Source organism: Oryctolagus cuniculus, chromosome 5 (genome assembly GCF_964237555.1).
Source record: "Oryctolagus cuniculus chromosome 5, mOryCun1.1, whole genome shotgun sequence".
NCBI classification, from domain to species: domain Eukaryota; kingdom Metazoa; phylum Chordata; class Mammalia; order Lagomorpha; family Leporidae; genus Oryctolagus; species Oryctolagus cuniculus.
Window position 1 is genome coordinate 102,312,464 of NC_091436.1, and position 20,306 is coordinate 102,332,769.

A 20,306-nucleotide genomic window follows, 5' to 3' on the forward strand; every position below is an offset into this window, starting at 1 on the left:
ACCCTGACACCTTACCATCTTTGTAAAGTCCCTCTTGCAGGAACTAAACACACTGTCACTGGATTCTTTTTTTTTTTTCCTTAAAGATGTATTTATTTACTTGAAAGTCAGAATTACACAGATAGAGAAGGAGAGTCAGAGAGGGAGAGAGGTCTTCCATCCACTGGTTCACTCCCTTTGGCTGCAAAGATCCAAAGCCGGGAGCCAGGAGCTTCTTCCCGGTCTCCCATGCAGGTGCAGGGGCCCAAGGACTTGGGCCATCTTCTACTGCTTTCCCAGGCCATAGCAGAGAGCTGGATGGGAAGTGGAGCAGCCAGGTCTCAAACGTGTGCCAATATGGGTTAGAAGCACTGCAGGCAGCAGCTTTACCCACTACGCCACAGCGCCAAACCTGGATTCTATCTTGCTCTAAAATGGACAAGCCATCAGTCACTTATCTGACTTTAGATTACCACCATCCAGATGGCTTTTAACCTTCTTTCTGCCTTAAATTCACACATGCACGACATTCCTTTACCAGTAACGTATCTCAGTTTAAAAAGTGATTCACAGGAAAACTGACCTTTGATTACAGCAGAGAATACTTAAAGGAAGGAAAATCACTTATCTAGAGAGTGTTGAAGGGGGCCGGTGCTGAGGCATTGAAAGTAAAGTTGCTGCCTGCAGTGCCAGCATCCCAAATGGGTGCTGGTTCCAGTCCCAGCTCCTCCACTTTGATCCAGCTCTCTGCTATGGCCTGGGGAAGCAGTAAAAGATCATCTTGGGCTCCTGCACCTGAATGGGAGACCCAGAAAAAGCTCCTGGTTCCTGGCTTTGGATTGGCCCAGCTTCAGCAGTTGCAGCAGTTGAGGAGTGAGCCAGCAAATAGAAGACCTTTCTCTCTCTGCCTCTCCTTCTCTGTGTAACTCTTTCAAATAAATAAATAAATCATTAAAAAAGAAAAAAATAAAGTGTTGCTGCCTCTTCTCACATATCAAAATGAGTTCCTGAGGGACAGCAGTACATCACATGGCACAAATTACAGAAATTAAATTAAATTAAATAGTACTCTACTTAAGAAAACAGAGTACTATTTTTTTTTCCCTTGGGGAAAGGAAAAAGAAGAGACTCAAAAGAAAACATGAGAAAAGCTTGACAAATTACATTTTGAAAAGCAATTTATCTGTTAATGATATAAAATACATACTAAATAGCAATGCTAAACAAAAACCAAATACAGACACTGAAACTGGCACACACACTCTTGCACCAGTATCTTTAATTATGCTATTTCATTTCATTCTTGTAAAAATCTAAATTGCAATTATTACTCTATTTTATAGGCAACAAAACTAAGAAACAAAGTTAACATATCCAAGGTCACACAGTAAGAAAAGAATAAAAAGGAAAAAAAGCTAGACTGTGTCAAAGTTTATGCCTTATATCTGTACCTGCATACCTCTAAAATCCATATCCAAATTGCTGGAGGAAATAGTCAATGATACTGATATATGTGCTCCCACCAAAAGAAAAACTGAAATTAGAATGTTAGTGGGAAAAAAAACCCCACTCAATAAACAATTTATATTCAATTTGTCAGGTAATTAACATTATTTCCTAATTATAAAATCTTCAAGTTTCTCATCTGACGCCCACAAGCACAAAATTGTAGTTTAAAGGCAATGTTCTTGTCCAATCTCTTTAACAGTTGTATTTAAACAGTTGTTTTCTAATTGTTATGTATCTTAGAATTGGCATTTGAATTAAGAAATATTCAGGGGCCAGCATTGTGGCATAGTGGGTTAAGCTGCCACCTGTGACACTGGCATTCCATATTGGAGTGCCAGTTCAAATCCTGGCCAACTTCCTGCTAATGCTACTGCTACAAAGTGGTTGGGCCCCTGCCACCCATGTGGGAGACCAGAAAGGCATTCCTGACTCCTGTCTGGCACAGACCTGACTGCTGTAGCCATATGGGGAGTGAACAAACAAATGGAAGATTTTCTCTCTGTCCCACCTATCTCCTCCCTCGCACCTTTTTCACTCTGCCTCTCAAATAAGTAAATAAGTCTTTTTTTTTTTTTTTTAAAAAAAGATTTATTTATTTACTTGAAAGACTTACACAGAGAGGAGAGGCAGAGAGAGAGAGAGAGAGAAAGGTCTTCCATCTGCTGGTTCACTCCCCAGAGAGGCGCAATAGTTGCAGCTGCCCCAATTCAAAGCCAGGAGCCAGGAGCTTCTTCCAGGTCTCCCATGCGGGTGCAAGGGCTCAAGGACTTGGGCCATCTTCTACTGCTTTCCCAGGCCACAGCAGAGAGCTGGATCAGAAGTAGAGCAGCCGGGACTCAAACTGGTGCCCATATGGGATGCCAGCACTGCAGATGGCAGCTTTACCCACTATACCATAGCATCAGCCCCAGTAAATAAATCTTAAAAATAAAAAAAAAAACTCAAAAAAAAAAAAACATGGTTAATTTTGGGTAACTATATTAACATGATGGAAAATCCATAATAAAGAATTTTAAACATAATATAGCAGGAACTTTAGTAAACTCAGAGTATTTTCATGGTTCACTCATTACATGTGCATTAAATAAACAACTTTTATTGCTCAACATGTGACAATGAAAGCTACGTCTGACATTATATGGATTATGGGAAAATAGTATTTAATTTATTAAAAGCAGTTCACACTAATTTTTAGAGACACACTTGTTACAAAACAAACCTACTAGCAACATAAAATGGAATAACTTTGATTATGTCATGTTATTATATACCTTAAAAATCTCAGAATATCTAAGATCACCAAAAACTTGTTATTCCTTTCCAAAGAAAGATGAATTAAGAAAGAACCACAGTCATCATCTACAATCTAGTTCCGCTATCTGTCTAGCATTGTTCAAAATATTTTTCTAACTGGTTATCTTAACATAAAACAAAGCTCAGAGCCAGAATAAGAATTACAATCCTGTTTCTAAAAAATAGTCTTAAACAATATTGTCTTTTTTTTTTTTTTTTTTTTTTTGACAGGCAGAATGGATAGTGAGAGAGAGAGACAGAGAAAGGTCTTCCTTTTTGCTGTTGGTTCACCCTCCAATGGCCGCCACGGCTGGCGCAAACAATATTGTCTTGACATCTTGTGCTTTCTTGTTTTAGTCTACCAGGAAGTTTGCTGAAGCCTTAGTTTTCTGAAGTGGAAGTAACACTCCTAACTTAAATGGTAGGCCTTAAAAAGTTAATATATATTCCAAGCACTAAACACAGAACTTGGTACATAATGGTTAGTACAGAGGTAACACTGTAGTTTTATTTCATCTCAACTTAAAAATATGATTTTATTCAAGGAAATATCTACTCAAAATAATGCAGCTGAAGTGAATATGCTATTATAAGTTTCACCAGGACAGCTTGGAAATATTTTCATTTATAGGCCATATGACCTCAAACGGAGATTTTAAGTGTTATAAAGATTAGGACCATCTTAAGTGTTGGGGAAAATCAGGAAAAGACCAGTGAGTACTTCAACTGTCAATTCAAATAATTTTACTGATTTCATTTCTTTTCAGGTCTCTGACTCTCCCTGTCTAGAACTCATCTACTGAAAAGGGGTCCTTCACATGCATTTTTGTATTCTTCTGTTTTTATACTTTGACAGGGGTGGGCCTGGTGGTACAGTGGGTTGGGCTGCCGCCAGGGACACACACATCCTATATCAAAGTGCCAGGGATTCAGTCTTGCTTCCACTTCTGATCCAGCTACGTGTTAATGTGCCTAAGGTAAAACATATGATGCCTAAGTACCTGGGTTACTTGCTACCCATGTGGGAGAACTGGATGGAGTTCCTGGCTCCTCATTTTGGGTTGACACCAATCCGGCTGGTTGCTGAGGACATTTAGGGAGCAAACCAGCAGACAGAGGTCTCTCTCTCTCTCTTCTTGCTCTGTCACTCCACTTTTCAAATTTATACTATGACAAAACAATTATTAATTTTACAGAAATGGTCTGGCGACAGTGTACATTTTAACTGCATCTGCCTGGGAGGGGGGTAAAAACACTTTTCATTCATAATGTAAAGGTAAGTAAGGAGAGTATTCAAGCTCTCAATTCCAAAAGACAAAAGTTAAGGCAAAGGGTACACAGGCTTCCATAGTCTTAAGTTGTAGCAGGCAACAAGTCCTGATTTTGTTGCAGAGAACTTAGTAATGTTTCCAATGACTTACTGGCAATTTCAAAACATCAAAAGCAGTTATCACTCTCTGTGATAACCACTCAAGATAACCATGAATGAAGATAACAGTGAATGAAACAGCTGCATCCTACAAGGGAAATTCAGGGGGATTTAAAAAAACGGGGGTAGGGGCATACTTAATCTAATCCAATTAAGAACTGTGGCAAAAGGACATTTCCTAAAACTTAACAGAAATATTGCAAACTATGATTAACAGGCTTCGATATTGACAACATAATTTAGAAATACTTTTGATATTCTGGATGCTCGTATAGAAACCTAATACCGTAAAAGAAAATATGCTATAATCTCAGAACAGTTTTTCAGCTGAGAGACAGTTCATAAAGTCTGTTTCATCAAAATAAGAGCTAATATTCAAATAGGAGATATCACTTAATGGCACGATATGTCTGATTCATTTATATTTCTATTAAGAAAAAAGAGATTTGTCGAGTACTCAAACAGTATATTTCACTTTGTGTTTCTATGGGGGTGCAAACGATTGAAATCTTTACTTAATGTACACTAAACTGATCTTCTGTAAAAAAAAAAAAAAAAAAAAAGAAATTATCAATTCCCAACTTGACTCTCACTGGGATTAAACATGACAATAGGTCTGATCTGATTTCAAAAAAAAAAAAAAGAGATTTGTAATTTTAAATTTAGCATATCATTGTTAACCAAAGATACACCTGTTAAAAAACGCCACCATCTTTTTTTTTTTTTTTTTTTTTTTTTTTTTTTTTTGACAGGCAGAGTGGACAGTGAGAGAGAGAGACAGAGAGAAAGGTCTTCCTTTTGCCGTTGGTTCACCCTCCAATGGCCACCGTGGCCTGCGCGCTGCGGCGGGCACACCGCGCTGATCCGATGGCAGGAGCCAGGAGCCAGGTGCTTCTCCTGGTCTCCCATGGGGTGCAGGGCCCAAGCACCTGGGCCATCCTCCACTGCACTCCCGGGCCACAGCAGAGGGCTGGCCTGGAAGAGGGGCAACCGGGACAGAATCCGGCGCCCCGACCGGGACTAGAACCCGGTGTGCCGGCGCCGCTAAGCGGAGGATTAGCCTAGTGAGCCGCGGCGCCGGCCAAAACGCCACCATCTTTAAAAATTAAATGATGAAACTCATCGTGGGGCTGCTTCAGTTCTGAAAAACCTAGACCTATATAACAGCTTGTGCCTTGTGACTTTTTTGGGAAAATCATTAGTTTCATTAAGAATGCTTTCTTCTATATCATTCTCTGCTTCTTAGTCCTATTAATTTATTCCTACCAAAAAAAAAAAAAAAAACCCTCAAAGGCAAAAAATAACTCACTTCAAATCTGTACGTCCCCATCACTGCCATTTCTCTCCCCTAAACAGCCACATTTATTAACCCATTCTCAAAGGTCTACATTTTTAGTAAACAAATAAAAAATAAAAAGACAACAGAAATTAAGAAGGTAACCACAGACGTATATGTAACTCTTACATCTCTTTTCAGTTTCAAATTCTGGCAAACAAGGAGTATATCCCTTGTACATACTGAATGCTGCAGTGTCTACGCCACAATATATGAACATTAATTAACGTTAGTTCTCAGTTTTAACATTCTAGTAGACTTTTCACAAAAGTCTGAAATAAAACAAAAAATTCTAAGTTCCAGTTTGAGCTGAGATTTAAGCTGTAAATTATACTCTAATAAAGTCTAAAATTAAGAGATAAAAAAATAAGTATTTATGCAGCAATTTTTGTCTGTGGTTGCCCAGAGCAAGTTTAAATGATCATGGCTTCACTGCTCACAGATTACTGATGGGCCACCTTTATTATCCACATTTCATAGGTGGAGATACTAGGTTTAGAGGTTAAGTGGCTTCTGCAAACTAATGTCATGAGTCATAAGAGTTTAGAACTTCTGACTTATTAGTCCTATGCCGCTGTCTACCACTAATCTTACTTTAATTTCTAAGAGCACAGAATCAACTTACTAAAAAAACCAAGCATTGATATTTATTTCTTGTAATGAATAGTCACCTAAAAATAAAAACACCAGCATTTCAAGAAAGAGGAAGTTTCTTTATAGAAGCAGCAGTAATCTCTCCATATGCATTTGAAAAATCATTTTAAAAAAAATCTGAAAAGCTGAGGAGTTCATCATCTCTTAAACATACACAGTAATTACTGGTTCTTCTAAGAGAAGTGTGGTTCATGAAACTAAAGATCTTCCTATGTTCACCTCAAGTCACTCTGAATAAAGAACTACATTCCTTTTGCCTTGGGATTTCCCTTCTTAGAAACAGAAAAACTTAATTCCTACCTGACATAGACAACATAAGGAAGAATTTACTGTTTGTGGACTGCTTTGAGATTCCAGAACGAAATACATAATCCAGATGATCTTCAACCCTAGAATAAAGGCAAACTTCACTGAGAGTAGTTGCTTCTGCAGATGCCTCCAAAATAAGACAGCATATTTATACAGAGGTACGTTTTACTTAAACCAAGTCTTCATCACAATAAAGTAAGGAAACAATTTCCAAAACCTTTTTTCCCAAAACTCTTTAGAAAAAAGTTCTGCCCAACTCAAAAATGTAATACTTCTGTTCTCACGCATTTCTCCTTCAGTAAGCATACTAACTTTATTCTTAAGTTAGCAGAAATCATATGCATTTATTAAAGGGAACAGACTCTCAAGAAAATGATGCAATCAACTGCAACAGCATAAGTTTAAACTGTCTAATAATACATTTTGTTAAAATTCATTTAAGATTAGTTCTCAGATAACTACATGTACTGGAGGACAGTAACATTTTCAAGTGTTCAGCATATGTTTGTAGGTTCTCCTTTAGCAAATCTCAGCCCTTCGTTAGTTTCCTGAAATCTGAACTTGAACTCCTTCTCCTGAGTCAATGTCAGATAAACATAATTCTTAAAAATTAATGCATCAGTCACGAAGTTTAACAGGTTTATTGCTACTGTCACTCGTTTGATGATATTTCCAGGTGGTGAAGAAAGAATGAAGAGACTTTAAGAAACTGGAAGCTGAACTACATACAGAGTGGATACGTAGCTTAGGTAGAAAACAGAATAGAACAGATGGGCATGTTAGAAAGAATTCTCCGGGATTTAATGAGAAAAAAAAAAAAAACCATACGTTTGAAGTTAAGAGGCTCGACCTAGGAAAATAAGATTGGTGGTGGGGAGAGATGGATCAAGATTAGAGAGCAGAAATGGGACGAGGGTGGAAAAAGACAAGGGAGGCAGGAGCTATTAGGCAGTAAGCGAAGTACGGTACCCAGAGAGGGGCTTCCGAAGCTAAGGTGGGGCACAGAACCAAGTCTGGGGCAAAGCGATGCTTACACACACACACACACACACACACACGGCAACCAACAGAAGAGAATGAAGTTCCGAAAGCCACGGAAGACCAATTATGGAGGTAACAGAGTGAGCACCCAGGTGGGCGAGGGTAAGACGCTCCGGGTAGGGAACCGCCAGGCTGGGCAGGATGCACAGCGACAGGAAAGAAATCCAAGGGAGCAAAAAGCGTACACCGCTTCCAACCGAGGGACCACCAGGACGAAAAGGCACGTGGGAGGCGCGGGATGAAAACGCAGAAGCACGCAAGGCAGGTAAAGCAGGGGCCGGGGGAGGGTCGAAGCTGGAGCAGGGGGCGAAGGGCAGGCTAAGGTTGGGGCACGGGAGGCGGGAGGCTCAGGAAGAGCCGGCCGGAGGGACCCGCGGCTGGGGCAGGGGCGGTGGAGAGCGCCGGGCGAGCGCAGCGCCGCGGTCCCTCGCCTCCCAGATAGCGCCCAGCACCGCCGTCCCCACCGACCTTCAGCGGGGCCCGGGCCGGGTTTCGGCCGCGAGCAGCCGGGACGCGGGCAGCAGCGGGCGAGCGCGGGACGGGGAGAAGGAGGCCTCTTCCTGCCTGGCCCCTGGGAAAGAGGGACGGAGGGAGGGTCGCGGGTGTCTGCAGCCGGGGGAGCCGGAGAGGAGGGTTACGGGCTTACCTCTCGCCGGGCTTGGCCTCTTCCCTCGCCCGTCGGACAGAGGAGCTCGTCGTCCAGCTGGAAGAAGAAAGCCCTACCCGGGTCAGCACCATCCCGTCCGGGGCCCCCTCACTTCGCCATCGCAGCAACCGCAACCACCGCAACCGCCGCAACCGAGCAGCCTGCTCGTCACCGCCGCTCCGCGACTGGCCCAGCGCCACTAACGAGCATGCGCAGTCGCCCCACTCCCGAGGGATCCCGGGCCAGCCGGCTCTACCTGCGATCAACAGGTCCGTGGCCGCACGGCCCCGCCCCCGGTCTCTCTCACCTCCCCCTCCCGCCTCGTCCCTCCCCTCTCGGAGACGAGGCCACGCCCCTCGCAAGCTCCGCACCCCGCCCTCAGGAGCCCCAGCGGCCGCTCCACTTCCAGCGCCAACTGAGATTTCGAGATTCGTTCGCCCTGCGCGGCTCTCGCTCCCAAGATCCCGCGAGAATGGGAGTTTTGCGTCAATAAAAAGCGCGAGCCCAAGCAAAGGGCAAGGCTGTGGGTTTAAGGGAGCGCTCCGGGGGCCGGTGAAGACTTGGGAGCTAGAGGGAGGCCTGAAGAGGAAAGGCTGAGGCTCCAGCTGTTTTTCTCACTTTGTTCCCTCCACTCTTCTCAGCGCTATCCTGCCGTCTCCTGTAGAGAGCCCGGTCCCTACCCTACCAAGTTTGCACAGTAGGGAAAGGAAGCCGCGGAGCATCCGCGCTGGCTCGGGACAGCGGCCTTTGGAGACCAGGACCGAATTGCGTTTTGGCGAAATGTGGGTGCTGATCCAGTTGCTTCTCGGTTGTGACGCCCGGAAGGGCGAAAGAGGATTGAGGAAGTGAGCCTCTAGCTCTTAAACTCCATTAACACAAGGCCTTGAAGGCTAGTCCTTTATTGATCTTTTATTTCACTTGTTGGGACTCAAAACAAAAAATACTGGGACTTTGACATGCCGACAGGTCTTGAGAACCTTCAGAATTAGGTGCCTCTGACCTTTGCTTTTCGCATTCAAGCGTGAGGAGAGGCTTTCTGAAAATATTTTTTGCCCAAAGACAAGACCTGCTGAAGAAGAAACGATCACCTGTGGTCTCCTTCCCACTCACTCCAACGCCCCCGAGCTTTTAATAACTAAACTCACATCACTGAAAGAAAGACACACCTGGAAGTCTGTCAACACACTGGACTCACCTGTCCGTTCTGCGGGCAGATTCACAAACCATTAAGTTTCCCTAAAAATCATTTACTATGCCCCTCAAAACTGTCTAAATTCCTCATCTTCCCCTGCTCCATAAAAATGGGGTATATAATAACTTATGAATAATTGTGATAGTGTATAATCGCTCGTATATTTTCCCCGTGCTGTGATTTGTCCCTTTTACATGTTAATAAATTTGTATACCTTTTCTCTTGTTTTGATTTTTCCTTTGTGTGTCGTTCCTTGTTTCTGAATGTAATCCAGTAGAACATTTTCTGGTGCATAAAACTCAATATGTAGCTAAAGCAGGGTTAATGAAGAAAATTATGGCTTCAGCTTATAGTTAAAAATGAATTAGAAGGGGCAGGTGTTTGGCCCCGTGGTTAAGATGCCACTTAGGGCACCCGCATTCCATCTCAGAGGGACTTCCTGCTAATGTGCACCCTGGGAGGCAGCAAATAATGGCTCAAGTGCTTGGGTCCCTGCCACCCATTTGGGAGACCCAACTAGAGTTCCAAGCTGCTGGCTTTGGTCTGTACAAGCACTAGCTGTTACAGACATTTGAGAAGTGAACCAGCAGATGGAAGGTCTCTGCCTGTCCACCTTTCAACTAAAAAATGAAAATAAATAACTAAAAAAATGAGTTAGGAGGCTGGATCATGGTGATGGTTGCACAGTAATGCGAGTGCACTCAATGCCACCAAACTATGCACTTTAAAAATGACAAATTTTATGTATATTTTACTACAATAAAGATTAGAAAAAGCTTTGCGTATTCATACAGGAGTAGTGGTGATGTCTTGTAACCTAGGCGGTTCAGGGAGCAGGCTTGTACTAGAGTTTGACCTCTTGTTTATCTTCATCTTTGTATGTGTTTGGAACATGATTGGAAGTGATGTTCTCCAAGCATTTGCGAGAATGACTTGACTTTCCTGGTTTCTACTCTGTCCCTTCCTCTATAGCCCTATGCCATTTTACTGCCCTGTCTATAAAAGTTTCTATTGCTGGTTTTGTAACTTAAACTGTAGCTTCACAATGAAAGGCTTTTTCTATTATTCTAGACCCAACTGTCTTTTGGAAAGATGTACTAAACAACCAATTATGTGCATTTCCACTTTCATCCATCCACCCTAAAATATAACCTGTGCCAAGTTTATTTCCCTGTTCAATGTTATTTTTATTCAAATCACATTTTCGAATTATCCATGTACCAGGCAGTGTACAAATCTTGGAAGACACCAACATGAATAAAACAGAATTTAGGTGGAATATTTGCATAATTACCTTATGGAGTGGTATGTGTAGTGCAGAAAAACACACAAGGAATTATGAATCTCAGAGAAGCAATAATCCAATTTAGGTTGGCAAGAGGTCATGAGTCAAGAAAGACTTCCAGAAAAGATATGGTTCCAGAGAGCTAATGAAGTAGAATATTTGGTGGTTGGGCAGCAAAGAGGACTGTTAAAAAAAATGCTACGCAAATGAGAAACTAATCTTTTCACTGAAACAAAACTAAGGGCACTTTGATATCACTGCTTGGGGATGTCAGACAGAAATGGGCAAGGATCATTGTGAGCCCTTTAATGAAAAGTCAGATCAAGATCAATTCCACTGTTATTTTTTATTACTCGTGTGTGTCAAAAACTGCTAGTTATTGATGGAGCACTGAAGATTAAGTCAGTCTCAAGGAATTTGCAATCTAGTATAGGGATACAGACACATAAAATATCAATAAATTCTGAAAAAAAAGTTAAAACTGGGGTAAGTTGTTTGAGAACCCAGAATCAATTAACCTAGAGATTTAGGCAAGACTTCTTGGAAATCATCCGTTGGTAGAAAGAGTTAAATAATTTATTAACGAAAAATAGAAAAATCAGGTGTGTAGCACACTTTAAACTGTCAGATTACCAGGGTCCCAGTTCAAGATTCTCTGATAGACTGTGTAACATTGAATTTCTTAACTATTGTAGGTTTCAGTTTTGTCTCAACAGAATTTAAATTCCTTTAAACATTTCTCCAATAATATGATTCTAAATTTGCTTCCCATTTATCTCCCCAGGTTTTATATCACCTTTTATGCTGCTAATAAACATTTTTATGCCATATTTAATGTACATTAGGCTAAGTCTTATATGTGTTGTTTCCAGTCTAAGAGCTCAAAGAATGCAGGGTTTGGAATTCTTGCCTTCCTGTAATTGGTTTACATGATTTGACCCTGGTGCAGAATGTTTTTGAATCTCTAGTAAACCCTTGTTAACTGGAGTATTCTTGTAGGCTAAAGATTAAGTTATCTCTCCCCTGAATATTTGCACAATATTGACTCAAAGATTGAGACGGTAGAAGAAATGTATGTTGTAAATTTGAAAACAGCCTCATGGAAAGATAGCTCAGATTTGTCAGAAGTTAGACATTAATTCCCTAAGCAAATATGTTTGCCTTCCTGAGATTTATGATCCTTAAAATATTCCTGTTGCTTTAAATGTGGTCACTCTCAACTTTGAAATTTTATATTAAAAATAAGATATAATCAAAATATTTTTTTTAAAAAAAGATTTATTTATTTGAGAGGCATAGTTACAGATGGGGAGAGGGAGAGACAGAGAGAGAGGTTGTCTATCTGCTGGTTTATTCCCCAAATGGCCAGAACAGCTGGAGCTGGACTGATCTGAAGCCAGGAGCTTCTTCTGGGTCTCCCACCCAGGTGCAGGGGCCCATGGACTTGGGCCATCTTCTGCTGCTTTCCTAGGCCATTAGCAGAGAACTGGATTGAAAGTGGAGCAGCCAGGACTCAAACCAGAGCCCATATGGGATGCTGGCACTGCAGGCAGAAGCTTAACCTACTGCGCTACAGCACTGACCCCATAATCAAAATGACTCTACAACTTCTTCCAATAATGTGATTCTTTTTGGAATTTTATACAGGGGACTTGGAATTCTATTTTTGATAAGAATTAGGTTATTCTCTAATAAGTAAAGTATTATAAATATTAATTAAAGTATTAACCCTCTGTCGCTCCCCCTCTTCATGGAGGAACGACACTAAACCCTGCCTAGGCTTCATATCCGAGTCACGGCACCATTATGTCGCTCCCCGTCTTCACGGAGGAACGACACAGGACCCTGCGCTGTTCTTTTGTCTGCTCGGCCCTCCCCGGGTTTGCTGCTGGTTCTTTCCGGGTTGGCTACCGACCCTTCCACCTCCGTGGAAGGGCAGTTCCCCCTGCCACTTTCCCCACGCGGGGGAGCGGCACACCGCCAGCTGGCTCTCTCGGGGGCTGCTCAGGTGTTCCTTCAGATAGATGTTCCTGGTGCATGTTGTCTCTCTCCTCCTTTATAGTCCTCTTCCACCAATCCCAACTCTGCTACCCACACGCCGAGTACGCTGCTCTCCTCCAATCAGGAGCAAGTCCTACAGTTTATTGGTTGAACTGGAGGCAGCTGTGTAGAAGCTGTTTCCTCCTCTCCCAGCGCCATATTGTGGGAGAGCAGATGCATAGAATAAGTCTTAATTCCAGTAACTTAGTCTAGTCCGAGTTGCTCCCCACAGATCCCCCTTTCTTTTTATTTTTGGCGTTGATATGCGCCTGTCTTTGGTGCCCCGCGGCACACACTCTGCTCTGCTTGCTAGAGTTGCCCACAGGTGCTTACAAGCCCTATCAATCAGGCAAACCGAATCCGGGTCCTCTCTTCGCCATGTTGTGAGGAGGTTTTTAGGCGCTGATGCGTGCCTGTGTTCGGTGCCCTGCAGCCACCCACAGGTGCTTATCATCTTACTAATCAGGCAGACTGAATCCAAGCTCCCTCATTGCCATGTTGTGGGGAGGCCTTATTTTTCTCTATTTCTCTATCTCCGGGCATTCCTATTTCTCCTATTTTACTTCTATCTGCCAGCATTCCTATTTCTCTCATTTTACTTCTAAACTTCTGTTTCTCTTATCCCCGTGGCTTCTCGGCGCCTTGCCCCGCGGCGGCTTCATCCTCCCTAACATATTTTTCTCTACCCGGTATGTTTCCTAACTTTTCTTCCAACAATATTCCCCTCTCATTTCTCCTGGCTTCTCCCCACAGTCCATATCCGAGTCTAAGTTTCTTCTAGGTTTCACTTTCACTTTCAATCTCCTAGCTTCCCGGCCATAGTCCGCATCCGAGTCTATGAAAGCTTTCACTTTCGCTTTCAATCCTAACTTCTTTCCCACAGTCCATATCCGAGTCTATGCCTAGGCTTTCGATAGCTTTTTCCGGCACCTTTTCCGTCCGGCTTTCCCCTAGGCTCTTTGCTAATCTCTCTCTCTGGTATTTTCCCACTTCTTCCCGTTTCTTCCCTCCTAGGTTTCCTATCCGAGTCACAGCACCATTATGTCGCTCCCCCTCTTCATGGAGGAACGACACTAAACCCTGCCTAGGTTTCATATCCGAGTCACGGCACCATTATGTCGCTCCCCCTCTTTGTGGAGGAACGACACTAAACCCTGCCTAGGCTTCCTATCCGAGTCACGGCCCCATTATGTCGCTCCCCGTCTTCGCGGAGGAACGACACAGGACCCTGCGTTGTTCTTTTGTCTGCTCGGCCCTCCCCGGGTTTGCTGCTGGTTCTCCCCGGGTTGGCTACCGTCCCTTCCACCTCCGTGGAAGGGCGGTTCCCCCTGCCACTTTCCCCACTTCCACGGGGGAGCGGCACACCGCCGGCCAGCTCTCTCGGGGGCTGCTCAGGTGTTCCTTCAGATAGATGTTCCTGGTGCATGTTGTCTCTCTCCTCCTTTATAGTCCTCTTCCGCCAATCCCATCTCTGCTACCCACACGCCGAGTACACTGCTCTCCTCCAATCAGGAGCAGGTCCTGCTGTTTATTGGTTGAACTGGAGGCAGCTGTGTAGAAGCTGTTTCCTCCTTTCTCAGCACCATATTGTGGGAGAGCAGATGCATAGAATAAGTCTTAATTCCAGTAACTTAGTCTAATCTGAGTTGCTCCCCACAACCCTCCTTTAGGAGCACTCTTTCTTCGAGCAAATTCTAGATTTAATCATTTGCAGCTATTTCGGTTGGTGTCCACAGAACTCAATAAGTTTTTTTAAAGGAGATTCTGTTACTTTAACAACAGATATGAGATTGAGCAAAACAGTTTCAGTATGGAACTTTCATGAGTTAGTAACAACTACAAACCAGAACGACAAATGTTATTACTTCATAAGTTAATATTATTTCATGACTTAATAACCATGGCCTTTCTGGAAGAACCATGATAGAAAATTCAATTACCGCTGGCACCGCTGCTCACTAGGCTAATCCTCCGCCTGTGGCGCCGGCACCCCAGGTTCTAGTCCCAGTTGGGGCGCCAGATTCTGTCCCGGTTGCTCCTCTTCCAGTACAGCTCTCTGCTTTGGCTCAGGAAGGCAGTGGAGGATGGCCCAAGTGCTTGGGCCCTGCACCCGCGTGGGAGACCAGGAGGAAGCACCTGTCTCCTGGCTTCGGATCGGCGCAGTGTGCTGGCCGCAACGCACCGGCCATAGTGGCCATTTGGAAGACCTTTCTCTCTGTCTCTCTCTCTCTCACTGTCTATAACTCTCTCTCTCTGTCTCTCTCTCACTGTCTAACTCTGCTTGGCAAAAAAAAAAAAACAAAAAAAAAAAAACCAAAAAACCTTAATTAGCACGTTTTCTTCCTTGCAATGTATTAGCAATCCTGTAGTCTTTTTTTTTTTTTTTAAAAAAAAACTTACTTTCACCTATTATTATTATTATTATTATTTTGACAGGCAGTGTGGACAGTGAGAGAGAGACAGAGAAAGGTCTTCCTTTGCTGTTGGTTCACCCTCCAATGGCCGCGGCCAGCGCATGGCACTGATCGGATGGCAGGAGCTAGGTGCTTCTCCTGGTCTCCCATGGGGTGCAGGGCCCAAGCACTTGGGCCATCCTCTACTGTACTCCCTGGCCACAGCAGAGAGCTGGCCTGGAAGAGGGGCAACCGGGACAGAATCCGGCTCCCCGACCGGGACTAGAACCCAGTGTGCCGGCGCCGCAAGGCAGAGGATTAGCTTATTGAGCTGCCGCGCCGGCCCACCTATTATTTTTTAAAGCTAACAATGTTGGTTGCTTCTCAGAGGAAAACCTAGAAGCTACAGTGTTTCATGAAGGAAGAGAAGGGAAACTTCTGATTGTACGCTCTAAGTTGCACTCTAGTAGATGCGTTAAAGTGAAAAATTGTATGATGAGTAGTTTAGAACTTGGTTTTAATAAGATATTAAGTAAGAAACTCATACTGCATATTGTGTGAACTGCAGTTATCTTCACAGTAAGGAGTGAAAAGGGGCAAACGGTGGCCTCTTTGTTGCAGTTCAGACTACCTAGGTTTCCCGGTGACAGAGTGCTTGGATCCTTCAGCGTGAATCTGTCAGACAGAAGACATTCCTCCCACCACTACCCTGCTGAACATTCTTGTGAAGTATAATTATCCAGGATCAAGTGACAGCCACCAAATGATTTCTAAATTATTCTCCTCTTTATATACCTGAAGCTTACCATGCTTGTTTTTTTTTCTATGTAATATTTATACTAATTATTATTCACTCTGTGATAGCAAACACATGAGGACAAGTTTCTTTCCTAAAGATGCACACATTCTTATCTAGAGTCCTGATCTTTAAGCCAATTCAAGTCGTGTACCTTCTGCCTCACACCAGACCATTTCACTTAGGTAGCCTGCTGAACCTTCTTATTCAGCGAATCCCAAGGTGGACTCATTCTGCTGTCCATTCCCCATCACACACAGCTCCAGCTCTTTCCCAGCCTGCTGGTTTGTCATTGTCCTCTCCCCTCCCATTTACTAAGCCTAGAACCTCACAGCCACTTCAGATGCTTCCCTTCATTTCCATGCCCTATTTCAGTGTTCTTGAAAAGTATCACTGTTATTTCAAAATTCTTTTCTACTATGAGGAAAATCTAGACTTGGACAAAAGAGGAACATTTCTTCTCATGAAACTGGAGGAAAGGATTTAAGTCACAGTCTGAATGGAAATGAAGGATATGCAGCAATTTTTTTAGCTGGATTTATTTATTTATTTGAAAGGCACAGTTACAAAGGGAGAGGGAGAGACAGAAACAAAAAGACTGATCTGAAGCCAGGAGCTTCTTCTGGGTCCCCCATTCAGATACAGGGGACCAAGGACTTGGGCCATCTTCTGCTGCTTTCCTAGGCCATTAGCAGGGAACTGGATCGAAAGTGGAGCAGCACTTATTTTATTTATTTATTTTTTTGCCATCCACTAGTTCACTCCCCAAATGGCTGCACTGGCCAGAGCTAGGCAGGGCCAAAGCCAGAAATCAGGAGCTTCACTGGGTCTCCCACGAGGGTGGCAGGGGCCCAATTGATTGGGCCATCTTCTACTGCTTTTCCCAAGTCATTAGCAGGAAGCTGAATTGAACATATAGGCTCCAGGACATGAACTGGTGCCTACATGGGATGCCTGTTCTGCAGGTGGCAGCTTAACCTGCTATGCCACAATGCCAGCCCCAATTCATCAATTTAAAATCTACAGTTTATAGCAAAAACAAAACAAACAGGAAAGAGTTTAGTACAACCGTAAGCTAACTTAATCACATAAGCTACCATAATATCTTCTAATTTTCTTATGTCAGTGAAAGTAATAATAGATAATTTTTATTGAACTCTTATCAAAATCTTAGTATTTTACCAGTATCATTTATGTATCTCACAAAATTTCGACAAGATAGACATTATAAAAACCACATTTACATGAAGAAACTGAGCAAGCCTACAGCCAGTAAGTGGAAGACTGGAGTTCTAACCCAGTAATGAGAGATCCTATCCAGACACTGTGCCACCACACTGCTTCTGAACAGATGGCTGTCAGTAGACTCATTTTATTATGTTGTCTAAATAATCAAAGAATTGTTTGAAAAGGAACTTAAACATGATTACTTATTATTTAAATGTAAGTTTATACCTAAATTAAAATCTGAATGAAATATTTTACCCTCAGAAATCAAACTGTTTTCATTTGTAAAAAGACATTTATTTATTTATTTGAAGGGCAGAGCAACAGAGAGAGAGAGAGACAGAGGGAAACATCTATCCACTGGTTCACCTCCCAGATGGCTACAACAGCCAGGTCTGAACCAGATGGAGGCCAAAAGTCAGGAACTCTGACCTTGTCTCCCACATGGGTGGCAGAGGAACAAGCACTTGGGTCATCTTCTGCTACCTTCCCAGGCATATTAGCAGGAAGCTGGATCAGAAGTGGGGTAGCCAAGACTCAGACAATAGTCCAATATGAGATGCCAGCATCTTAAACAATTGTTTAACCCACAGAGTCACACCATCAGCACCTGTTGCTGTTTTTGTGGATGTTCCTTCTCATAGATGCTTAAAATAAATCCATATTATATTTTTGTTTTCTTGGGGCCAGCACTGTGGCATAACAGGTAAAGCTGCCACCTTTGGTGCTGGCATCCAACATGGGCACTAGTTTGAATCCCAGCTGCTCCACTTCTTATCCAGCCGTCTGCTATGGCCTGGGAAAGCAGCAGAAGATGGCCCAGGTCCTTGGGCCCCTGCACCCTCATGGGAGACATAGAGGAAGCTCCTGACTCCTGGCTTTGGATCAGTCCAGCTCTGGCAGTTGCAGCCATTTGGGAAGTGAACCAGTGGATGGAAGACCTCTTTCTCTCTCTCCCTCTCTCTGTCTGTAACTATGCCTCTCAAGTGTTAAGGTTGAGATGCGTCTACCGCCCGAGAAACGACTCCAAGAGACTCTCCCATGCAAATTGCAAAGGGTTTGTTATTTTTCCAGCATGCTGGGGCTCTCTGATCATGCCAGAACAGAGCAGCCCCGAGGAACTAAAGTACAGGGTTTATAAAGGCAAAAACCGCAAAATCGGGAGGGGGGCTACACGGTTGCTAAAATCAAAAGAGAGTACATAGTTACTGGGGTCAACATAACCTAAGACCTCAGTGAAATTAATATCCATTATAATCTTGACAATACTAGTTACAATCTTAGAATTATCAATTATGATCTTGACATTAATCCAAATTATAGGTAAGACATAGACAAATCACATCTTTATCATTAACCCAGGTGCAACCTTTCTACTTTCAAGCTTGAGCAATCATGCTAGGGGGTTTTTGTGCTCTGCCAAGGGTGATGTAGTGCACTGCTATTGTCCGACTATTTGAGATCATAGTTTCAGACCAGAGTCTCATGGTGGGGGGGGTGCTTTCCCAGAATGGAGTCTCAAGTGCTCCAAAATGGAGTCCCTACTGTCAAGGTGCTACTTCACAAGTAATAAATAAATCTTTAAAAAATAAATAAAAATGTATAAATTTCTGGGTATTCCTGGCATTAGTAGGAATAATGAGAAGCAATGATAGATTAATAGATAAATTGCACTTACACTAGTGCTTAGATCCCTCTTAAAAATAAGATATACAACTGTAGCTGCTCATGTCCACATGCAGACTTCCATACAGAATGAAAAATTAGTCTCACATGTTTTTTTAAAGGTTTATTTATTTATTTGAAAGAGTTACACAGAGAGAGAGGAGAGGAAGAGACAGAGAGGTCTTCCATCTGCTGGTTCATTCCCCAGATGGCGGCAACGGCCGGAGCTGTGCAGATCCAAAGCCAGGAGCCAGAAGCTTCTTCCCGGTCTCCCATGCAGGTGCAGGGACCCAAGGACTTGCACTATCTTCTACCGCTTTGCCAGGCCATAGTAGAGAGCTGGCTTGGAAGAGGAGCAACCGGGACTAGAACCAGCCCTGTATGGGATGCCTGCGCTTCAGGCCAGGGTATTAACCCACTGCACCACAGCGCCAGCCCCAGTCTCACTTGTTTTAAAATCTCTCTGGCAGAAAAACTTTCCTTTCTATTTCTTAGTTTTTATGGGAACATAGTTGATATAAAAAACACAACAATAAACTCATATTTCTATATTCCAGTTTTCATTATGGTCAATGACAAATTTACTTATTCTTAGATTTTTAAAAAATATGTATCATTTGCTATATTTCTTGGGTACAGAGAAAGAAACACGAAAAACATGAATGTAATTATTTCTATCATGTCTTTAAATGCTGTTTAAGTCACTTTTTTAATGTTTCTTCAGCTAAAAGCAATTTAAAGTGATCTGAGTAGTGACCACATTTTTAGCTTTTGGGTGATTATATTTGTACCGACTCCTTAAAAAGTATGCCTATGTGCTTGGTTTTTGTAGGGTAAGTGAAAATATTCTTGGCAATTGATCTTTCTTTCTTTCTTTCTTTCTTTCTTTTTTTTTTTGTTTGAGAGGCAGGGGGGAAGGGGAGCCAGATGGGGAGGGCTCCTATCTGCTGGTTCCCACAATAGCCAGCCTGGAGCCAGAAGCCAGGAACATAATCCAAGCCTCCCATGTGACTACCAGGAACCCAATTACCCATCACTGCTGCTTCTCTGGGTCTGCCTTGGTCGGAAGTTGGCATCAGGAGGCAGATTCAGGAAGCAAGCCCAGGCACTCCTATATGGCACACAGGTGCTGTGATGTGTCCAGCCTCATTTTTTTCCCCTCAGGATCGCTTTGTCTATTCGTGGTCGTTTGTGATTCCATATGAATCTTAGGATTTTTTTTTCTTTTTTAAAATTTATTTACTTATTTATTGGAGAGGCAGAGTTACAGGGAGGCAGGGGCGGGGGAGAGGGGGAGGTTTTCCATCTGCTGGTTCACTCCCCCAGATGGCCGCAATAGCTAGAGCTGCACCAATCCGAAGCCAGGAGCCAGGAGCTTCTTCCAGGTCTCCAATGTGGTTGCTGGGGCCCAAGTATTTGGGCCATCTTCCACTGCTCTTCCAGACCATAGCAGAGACCTGGATCAGAAGTGGAGCAGGGCCGGCGCCGCGGCTCACTAGGCTAATCCTCCTC

General features: G+C 43.1%; 1 protein-coding gene across 15 annotated transcripts in view; it reads right to left on the reverse strand.

The window, feature by feature from the left end:
• Positions 1-8,662, reverse strand: part of FAM135A (family with sequence similarity 135 member A) — a 125,822-nt gene extending 117,160 nt beyond the window's left edge. For 5 of the 15 annotated variants that reach the window (XM_002714528.5, XM_002714526.5, XM_008263093.4 and 2 more), the window contains exons 1-2: positions 8,197-8,335; positions 6,501-6,589 (exon numbers count right to left, since the gene is read on the reverse strand). The gene's annotated coding sequence lies outside the window, so the exon portion shown is untranslated. Of the gene's footprint in view, positions 1-6,500; positions 6,590-8,196; positions 8,338-8,452; positions 8,504-8,567 lie in introns of those variants that run through there. The other 10 variants (XM_051855525.2, XM_008263094.4, XM_070073904.1 and 7 more) reach the window with 5 other exon arrangements.
• Between the last annotated feature and the right edge of the window lie 11,644 nt (positions 8,663-20,306).